Raw genomic sequence first — 11,074 nt, 5'->3', positions numbered from 1 at the left:
TGAAAATCCAACATCGACAAAGAAATGCGGAAGTCATGACTAGTCAATATCACCTCAGGGTGTGAGCGAATTTTAAATGTAACCACTTGTATTTTATTGTGGCACTATAAAGAGGGATTAATTTTTAATATAAAAGTATTATAACATATCAGACTAGTTTTGAGCCGTAAGCTGTCGTGATATAATTTGATAGGGCAATTAGATAATATAATATACTGGCCCTACTACGATAAACCTGATGCGCCGCTGGCGTCATTGATATTTTTGTAGAGAAGGTAATGATTTTGCGCGCATGCCTCTATATTGCAACCACCAACCTGCACTTTGCATCATTTTCTTTCTAAATAGCGATTTCGACAAAATTAACTTGTTTTCCCAGAAAATTTCAAGGGATCTAGGCTTTTTTTCAAAAAAAATACTTCAGTAAAAATATCGCACTCAAACTTATTGACTATCTGTTAGATCCGCAAGATCATCGATTAAAAACGAAATTATAAATCTCGCCCATGCGCATATTATATGGATCTCGAATTTTTTCTTCATAGTTGCTTCATAAGTTCCCCTATATCTCTGGTATATGGTGTTTACAAAACAATACATCATGTTAATGTTTATTTCTATTTACCTAAATAAATATGCTGATATTTGGTTTGCGTTATTATTCTTTTTAAATTCTGCTTCCCATAGTGATATTTTTTTAACTTTAATAGTTGATAATAGCATATTATGCAACAAAATGGATAAACTCCATTTCATTCACGAGTGACTGAAAAAGTTTATTAACGTATTTTCCACGACCATTTGTTATTGGGTACATTTTTGCAGAAGATTATAAACGTGTTGAATACAATACAATTTTAGCATTTTACCCATGAGTTCTGTCTTTATCAAGTTTATCAACTCACTTTTTCTACCACCATTAGTTCCTAGGTACGTCTTTACAAAACAGCGCGAATACATTCTTCATTGAGTGACGCGTGACGTGACCGTCAGAATTGACAATCGTCAAAATACTACCCGTAGCTAATATCCTGACTAAAATACCAGAAACGTGGCAACCATAAGTAACGAAACTGAAGTCTTAAAGGGTATTTTAGAGTAGAGAGTAAAAACATATATTTAGTTAACCTAAATGTGAACGATGCATTTTGATTTGATGGGGTTCGATCATTTAATTGTATTATTTTGGTTTTTGTACATTCGTCGTTCAGTTTATTTTACAGTGAAATTCCTCCTCGCTTTCCTAAAAATATTAAATGGTGCGTTCATTGCTTGGAGCAGTGTATTTTACAAATTAAACCAAGTTCTTCACCTATAATCTCGACCGTGGTGGTAGAGCCTAGAACACGCGGGGAAGTTACATTCTATCCAAATACCTTCGGTTCTATTTACGCAACACCCGGAAAACTGTTCTCGTTAAAATACCTAAATGTGGTTGTTATCTTGCTCGGATACGAATTCATAACATCTTTGCGCTTCGGAACGTGCACCGAGTTTTTCAACGATATAATTAGCGACTTAATGAACGAGAATTTATTCGAAACAAATTGGATGTAACTAGATAATGATCTAATAAAAAAATAATAACAAACATCTACCAACGACCATTTACACCTACCTGTCATGTTTTTTTTTTTAATGATAATCACGTTTACAAATTAACGGTCAACTGCAATTACCTCGGAACACGAAAGATCTAACCAGATAGGTATTGTTACCACAATTTTTTTTCACTAACAGCATTTTTAACACACTGTTATAAATGGTAACGAGTCTGCAATTATATATTAGCGCTTGGAATTTGGCGAACCTTCCGATCAGGTAATTTTATATGCCGTATAGAATACCTATATAATAATAGTGACTTAGGGATTTTTGTGCGCAAGTTTAAGTTTGAATACGTACATATTTGGCAAACGCGAAATACGAATTACTATAATCTACAATATGAATAAAAGGTTTGTTCGCACAGTCGATCTCCATTCTTGACCGTTTCCAAACTACTGGTAATGCGCAAGTAAAAAATAATCGAATTCATGAGGACCTCTCTTGTTGATTGTAGTGTTTATGGACTTTTTAAAAACATACAACAACGCTGTCTCGAAAATGATCTATAAATACTGTTATATTAAACTGCAGCGCATTATCTAAATAATTTTCATTTTCATTTCCGATTTGAATATTCAAAATCACTCGTACTCATATAACTTGCATAACAAAGTTTCGAAAACCGAAAAAAATGAGAAGAAACGACCAACGTTATGTTTTATCGCGTCGATTCGTGAGTGCAACGCACAACGCAATGTATATTGCTCCATCGAACTAACATAGGACAGAAATCTATAATCACCAGATTACAAAATATGTTTAATTTCCCTAATTATTTTCTTGATATCGATAATTTTGTTATTTCCACTAATTGTACGTAGACATCTTCTGCATTTCTCCTGCAGCGAGTATAGACTCTGCCTGGCTGACGTTTCGGCAAACATGCTGCTGGCTTCGTCAGAGTACTGAGATGTGTACCTGCAAGTGGCCATTTTACTTAGAAAACGTAATGTTAACCTTAGAACTTTTGAGCAGCTTATTTTACCTGCGCAAACGACAATACCAACGTTTTGAGCGGAACTTTGAGGCTGACCGTAAGTTGGGTCTGGTGTGGAGAATGTCTGGAGATTTTGATAATTTGGGATAGCAATACATCCCTAATTTGGGATGTATTCTCATGCTGTACTGTTCATATGTCCAATTCATGTTGGAGTCTGGGTCAACAATCTGGCCTCCTTTTTACGAAATTCACAAACCCCGAATTGAGGCTGAGCAGAACAATTTTCTAAGGTATCTTAGGTATCGGATGGGCCAGAGCGGTTCACAAATGGATAATCATTGAAGTGGGGGAGCTCCATGGACTGGCCACTCTCGAGGACCGTAGAAAATTTCTGTTTTTTTTTTTTTCGAATGATAAATGGCGCTATTGATTCTCCTTGTATTCTGTCAAGTTTTAATTTTCATGTCCCTTCTAGAAACTCAGGAGTCAAAAGTCACCTTCTGTCTCCTGTACTGAGTAATACTCGACATGCGCAGAATATGCCTTTAACTAGGATAGCCCCTTTGTAAATAAATTTGATTGATTACCTCGGTGTTCCTTTAAATAGCTTTAAAATTAAATTAAGCCAATTTTGTTTAATTGATTTGTAGTACTGCCATCTGAATGAAATATATTTTTTTACTGTCCATAGTTTGTTATTTTCTTTTTGTTATTATATCCTAGTTTAAGTGAACATAGGTTACTAATATTTAAGATAAATTTGTAAAATCGCGAATCGTTGAAAATGACACAAAGGCAACATCTTATGTAACATCGATACCGGAACTTTGTAGAAGGCGAATCATTATTAAATACAAAATATGCTATTTTAATTGGATTTACTGCTGGAACCGATACCTTAACGCATATTTTCACAGTATGCCTTTAATTTAACAAATTTAAAAGTACTCCCTATGAAATTAAGGGACAATTAAATATTGAAAAAGGTCATGTTAGGTAGATTTAAAGAATAAAAATTATAATTGAGATAATTTCTATTTAACATTTCTTGAGCGATATCCATCAACAGAGCAATTTGTTTTAAGGGTTTTTGAACACTCGTACTGAATTCGAATTCATTAGGACACTAAATTGAAAACTATAAAAAACGAACTATTTTTTAAACAATATAACACAAAGAATAAACGCAAGTATAAGCGTACAGTAATATTTTTTCCGGCAGTGGTCTCATTGAATTACAAAATCGCCAATAGCAATTAGATAATATAATGCCAGTAAGCAGGATGATATTTTCGTGGAAAGGATAATGATCCTCCGCACATGGTCCTAAATTTCACAAAATAGCTGCCAAGTGCGTTGTTGAACGCCGCTATGTCGCATTGGTTGAAAAGGACCTTTATAATGACAATATATTGATTGAAAAGAACATTTGAAATAATCACGAATATATAAATAATTTTTTCATGATAACTTCAAAATTTGCAGCATTATGAGCATAGGCAACCACTAAATATATTTCTAGTAGCTATAAAGGTCTGATTCATCCAATCGCTCATGGTATTATATCGTTGTTGTAAATGATGGATCTGTTGTCTAGTCGATACCTTTAAAATTCCTTAAGGCAATTAAATCTTCAAGTGCGTCATCTGTGTGATTTCATACTGCTTGCCTTTTGTCCATTTTGCGGTACTTAAATTTCATTTTACAAACAACTCTATGAAGGGTGGCACGGATTATATTTGTATTGGTTTCATCTTCTTCTAGCTTCTTTTTCAGTTTATCCAAGGTAGGAACGACTTCGCTTTGATAAAGACAATTTATTGTCTTTCTTATTAGGTTTAAAAATCACTAACTTTATTCCTTTTCTTCAATTCTCCATTAATAATAAGGGATATTGCCGTTTTTGTAAGTAGACAGGTTTCTTTTAAAGCTTCTTGCTCTACTGATTAAAATTTCATACACATTTTTCACAACCTGTTCTGCTTCTCGTAAAATAACTTTTTCGAAACACACAGTAAAAACCATTATTCAACACTGCCACAAATGGTCAACACTATATCAGAGAGAAATAAATATACCTGACCCACTCCTTCCTTATCGTTTAAGTAAGAACAATTTTTTTAATGGCTATACAATACTATACAACACTAATTAATTCTTGGAGCTACCTATGCATACAACTCAGGAATTAAATCTTACATGATGTGTCATGAGTAGTTCTTGGAAAAATGTTTAACTCTATTTTAACCAATTTTATCTACTCACTAATTATAATTTGAGTATAATATAAAAACTTTTATTACTTTCCAATATTATTGTCTCTATATTTTGTTCTTTCCGTAGTTACTTTGGAGTTATCAGTTTTTGTTGTGAACGCATTTGAATAGTTAAAGTTTCATTCTACTCCGTCGCATCAAAAATTAAATACTTAATCCATCGGTTATACATAATTATGGATTTTAATAAACAACTACCGAAAAAACATGTGAATATAATATCATTAAGAGGCAGGCTATACAACGCTAATAAATACTTGGAGCTACCTAGGCGTACAACTCAAGAATGAAATCTTGCATGATGTGTCATGAGTGGTTCTTGGAAAACTGCTTAACTCTATTTTAACCAATTTTGTCTACTCACTAATTACCATTTGAGTATAATATAAAAACTTTTATTACCTCCCAATATTATTGTCTCTATATTTTGTTCTTTCCGTAGTTACTTTGGAGTTATCAGTTTTTGTTGTGAACGCATTTGAATAGTTAAAGTTTCATTTTACTCCGTCGCATCAAAAATTAAATTCTTAATCCATCGGTTATACATAATTATGGATTTTAATAAACAACTACCGAAAAAACATGTGAATATAATATCATTAAAAGACAGGCTATACAACGCTAATAAATACTTGGAGTTACCTAGGCGTGCAACTCTCGGAAAACTGTTTAACACTTATTTAACGAATTTTGTCTACTCACTTATTACCATTTGAGTATAATATAAAAAAATATTACTCTTCAATATTATTGTCTCTATATTTTGTTCTTTTCATAGTTATTGTGGACTTATAATTTTTTGTTGGGTAAAACATTTGAGTAGATAGTTCCATTATACCCTGTCGCATTACAAATTAAATACAAAACCGATCGGTTCCACAAAATTATGGATTTTAGTTAACAACTACCGAAAAAATATGTGAATATAACATCATTAATAAAAACTTCTAGTAAAGTTTGAATCTACTTTTCCTTTATTGCTTTATTCATTGTAACTGTAACTGAATCGGATTGGAATTTGAAATTTTAAAATTTGCGGCAAATATTCTGATGCATATTAGGGAATTTATTAATTTGGTGCAATCTCCCATCAACTGTAACTTAATGCATGCAAAATGCCAGTCTTGAAGTGTGAAATTAATTAAAACTATCGCCGCGATGCAAATCATTCGGGTCAAATACCCGCGCTCAACATTATTGCCTTTGTCACAAGTATTTGGTGTTGTAAGCGGCTTTAGTAAATCAAAAAAAAACTTTAACAATAGCTTTTACACATCATTGTGTAGTCGCCCGCGCCGGCAAATTGTTGTTACTAATAGAATAATAACAATGTAATGGTTAATACTGCATTGCGAAAGTGTTGGGATTTGATTTTCGAACTGCTTAATCCTGGACAAATTCTTTCAAATAATTGCTGTTCCTTCGCTTCAGGTAAAACAAAAGTTTTGGACTGCTTTTAAAACTGTTTGGAAAACTTCCCTTCTCAGAGAAGAAGATATCAAAAGGCTAACTTAGAAACTAAGAAAAAGGCATTGCTAACGTATGTTAAAGATGCTTCTTCCCACAACGATAAAGTTCAACAACTTAAGGAAAGAAACAACCCTGCCCACAATATGGCCAATAACATTTCCTAAATTTGTGGTAATAAATAGTGGATTCATCCTGTTCCGTTTTGGATAGTTCATGTCTGCTCATCTTTTTTTAATTTTCTGTCTTTTATTTGTGATAAAATAATAGAAGCATTTTTTCCTTGTGTCTTTAAAGCTTGTCAATAGGAAATATTTTCTCTTCGACAATAAAACATATAGTATAGTTCATCATTAAATGAATCTGGATGCCAATGAAGTCTTCAGTTGGCTCCAATTCCCTCAATTTTCGAGGAATTTAGGAGTAACCATCGCCTTTGGCCAGACATTCGAAACAAAGTGCGCGATAATAAACCAAATTCTTAACTTAACTAGACTGTGCATATGGATATTTATTATTATTTATGGAGTTATTTATTTATTAATATTTGCTTATATTATTTATTTTTATTATTATCATATTATATTTATTAATATTTTTAATCAACCAAATATTTATCTAATCTAGGACTGCACTTGGATATTTATTATTAATTTGATGAATATTCATTTATTAATATTGGGGTAAACATATCCAGAAAGGTAAAGATATGGTTGCGATTTTCTTCTTCACGATCTTCGTTCAATTTAAAAGGAGTAATTATATCCTAGGTGTTATATACAATTCGTTTAAATGCAATAAGTGTCAGACATTATAACAGTATACGTGTACAGAACAACGGACTGCGAAGAACAAGAATTTCGCTAAATTATTAGCAAATTGTAGCTTACGGAAATAATTGATAAAATGCCTTTAATGTACAATTATTTATAAGAAACGTGAGAAATATAAATAAAAACGAAAAAACCTGGATGTCTGTGAAGCGATTACTGTTATTGTGGTAATTATATATCGCAGACTGCGGAATTAAACTTCTACCTATAACACTTATTAATACTACGGTGTTGCGCAAATGTTCTCAGACGATTCGGAAATTGTTAGAAAGTATTTCGATGTCACCGTTGCGAAAGGATCCAACTTTTTAGGATTTTTGTCTTCGTGTGTTAGGTATTTTCAACGCGAATTTTCAAACATTCTTAAGTGTAGGTATATAGGAGGTACCATAGCTTGTCCGCCACGTTACAGGACAATAAAAGAACCTTGGTATACATATTAGTATGTAAATAATTTACTAAACAAATACTTTTAATTTTCTTGAGAAAACTGCGAAAATGACATTTGAAATGTCCACGAACATGAATGGTCCTATTGAATGGCCCCTCATATTTTTTCATGGTGACTTTAAAAGTACATGTTATGAGCATAGGCAACTCCTATATAAATTTCTAGTAGGACTAAAGGTCTGATTTATCCAATCGCGCATTGCATTACATTATTGTTGTATATTGTTTAGATCTTATTTTTCGAAAAAACAAATAAATGCAATCGATAATCGCCAAAAATAAAATAACTTTCTAGTCGCTAAAGCAATCTAGACTGTGAGTATGGATATTTGTTATAAATTATTGGGATATTTATTCATAAATATTTGTCGACACTTTTGCGAAACAAAGTTTGTGATAATAAACCAAATTTTCATCTTATCTAGGACTGTGCACCTGGATATATATTATTATTTTTACAAATGATATTGGGATAAACATATCCAGAAGGATAAAGATATTGTTGCGATTTTCTTCTTAACCATCTTCGTTCAATTTAAAAGGAGTAATTATTAGCGATGTGCCGAGTACGGTTTGACTCGAGTCAGACTCGATTCCTGCTTTGTACTCGCCTACTCGAATACCACTTTATTTTGATTCGAGTACGCCGGACTCGATTCAGGTACTCGAATCAGAAAGAATCGATTCGTACTCGCAGACTCGATTCTATTCATGCGAGTCCAACTGACTAGAGAGTTTAGTATTCGAGTAAATAGTTTACTTAAGTAATGAAGTGGCGCAGCGGGCAAGTTTGAACCTGCAACTTTTTGTTTTGATTTCTTTGATTTGTGTTAGTTAGCAGTTATTGTGAGTACTGAGTATTTCAGAGTGACTTTATTTAATTGTTTATTAATACTAACTGTGATTTGACTGTAATTTAATTTAATATAGAATGGCGCCGAAAAAAACCTCAGGTGTGTGGAAGTGTTTTGAGAAAGTCGACGGCAATAAAATAAAGTGCAAAAACTGTGACTCTGTGTTTAAAGATTTCAAAAACACAACTAATTTGTTAAAGCACCTAAAAAAATCTCATGTGTGTGTTGATTTTCAGCCGCTTCAAGTCGTTGAGAATACAGGTTTTCAGGAGTATACTCGTGCGCTTAACCCTAATTATGAGCTACCTTCGCGAAAGATTCTTTCGGAAAAATTAATTCCGGAGCAATATTCTTTGGCAAGAAAGGCTACGTAAGAAATGCTTAAAGTAACAGATTACATTGCTTTGACAACAGACTAGTGGACCTCCGATAGCAGCAAAAGCTACATGACCCTGACAATTCATTTCATTTATGATGGCACGTCTAAAACTTTAACGTTATCCACCAGGGAAGTTAAGGATGCCCATACGTCAGAAAATTTAGCTCGAGAACTGAAAAATATATTGGAAACCGAATGGAATATTTTGGACAAAATCATTTGCGTCACAACTGACAATGCGGCTAATTTAAAAAAAGGTGTTATTGATATTCTGCAAAAACGTCACCACTGTCGTGTAGCTCATACATTAAACTTGGTGGTTCAGGATACCATCAAAAACAATGAACTATTAATTCAATTGATTGAAAAGTGCCGAGCAATAGTAGCCTATTTCAAAAGAAGCAATAATGCTGCATATAAATTAAAACAGGTTCAAGAACAAATGCAGCTGGAACCTTTAAAACTAAAGCAAGATGTCCTAACAAGATGGAATTCAGTGTATTATATGCTCGAACGTTTCGATAAGGTCAAGATACCTCTTTCTGCTGCAATTTCTTCATTACCTGGCTGTCCGGATAACCTTAACCCTGACGAATGGATCGAGGTGCACGAGTGCCTTTGTGTTTCAAAACCTGTGGAACAAATGACGGGTATTATATCTGGCGAGCAATATCCAACGTTATCCTGCATCATACCTCTTATTCGAGGAGTACAAACGGCACTAAGAAGTTGCAGTTCCAATTCCGAAGTCGCTAGCAGGTTAAACATAAAATTACTGGATGTTTTCGATAGAAGATTTGGCGGACATGAGATCAATAAAACTGTTGCTGAAGCAACATTCATGGATCCAAGATTTAAAAAAGCTGGTTTTGGCGTCGAGACAAATGCAGATAATGCTCAAAAATTTGTTATTGACGAGTTGATGATGTTGGAAACACAGGAATATCAAGCTCAATTCCAGGTACGTAATGGATCTCTATTGTCATCTACCTCACGTCTCGAAACACGTACAACTTCATCTTCAGATTCCCAGCAGATAACTTCAGAGGGGACTGGCGAGAAGTTATGGGAGCATCTAGATAAAAAGGTATTGGAATTTTCGGGCATGGAAAACCCCTAAACATCAGCAATCATCAAGGTGAAACAGTACGTAGAGCTACCGTATTTGGATAGAAAAGCCAATCCACTTACAATTTGGGAACTTCGCAAAATCACCAACAACGGCATTTATAAAATTGCTTTAAAGTATTTATGCATTCCAACCACTTCCGTTCCTTCGGAACGAATTTTCTCTAAGGCTAGACGGTTATGGAATCAACGCCGCAATAGACTGGAGTCCAAGAAGGTTGACCAAATACTGTTTCTGAACAGTTATTTCAAATAACTTTCATTTTCTTACATCTTTTTTTTTTCATATTCATTTAGTTTTGTACTGTATTCTGGGTTCGGTTTAGGTAGTTTAGGTGGATAGCTTACCAAACTTTGTATTCTAAGCTATTGAGTTTGTGTGCCTACTTAATGTAAAGTCGAAAAAAAAAAGATTATAATGCTTACTATATCTAGCATTAAAAGAATTGTTTAAAGCTGTCTCAAATTTATAGAATATTATCTAGACTCTAAGTTGAGAAATTTTTAAATTATTTTTTATGTTTTTCTAATTATCTTTTTAGAATTCCTATGCTCTTTGTTTTTATTTAATATTTATCTTTCATTAAAAATATTGATTTACCCATTATTATTGTGTCAATGCTTAACCCTTTGGACTAGAATTTCCAGACTCGAATTTTGGACTCGAATCCTGGACTCGAATTTCACGACTCGAGTTACTAGACTCTAGTCCGCCCGAACTCGAGTCATGATTCGAGTACCATATAAACTGACTGGAGTCGACTCGATTCACCGAAACAGCGACTCGGCACAATTCTAGTAATTATATCCTAGGAGGGAAAATAAATTGATTTTATAAATTTTTAACTAAAGAAATACCGACTTCTTTAACGTCACTCCAACTAAACCAACTATTACTTATTAATTAAATATCACATTTGTTTGGTCATAGTATATTATGCAACAAGTTTGATGAATTCTATTTTAGTTACGAGTTTAATTTGGTACGTGATTACTAAAGAAGTTTATCAACGTGTTGCATACTACTTTTCGCATTCACAAGTAGTAGTATGGTCAGATATTGTATTAGCAAGGTATGCGAAACAGAGAACGTATAAGTTCTGAGCAGATAAGTTCATTATAAGTAAATTTAAATAGAA

Source organism: Cylas formicarius, unplaced genomic scaffold (assembly GCF_029955315.1).
Source record: "Cylas formicarius isolate icCylForm1 unplaced genomic scaffold, icCylForm1.1 PGA_scaffold_1__22_contigs__length_36826433, whole genome shotgun sequence".
In the NCBI taxonomy this organism is placed as follows: domain Eukaryota; kingdom Metazoa; phylum Arthropoda; class Insecta; order Coleoptera; family Brentidae; genus Cylas; species Cylas formicarius.
This window is presented reverse-complemented; position numbering follows the sequence as displayed.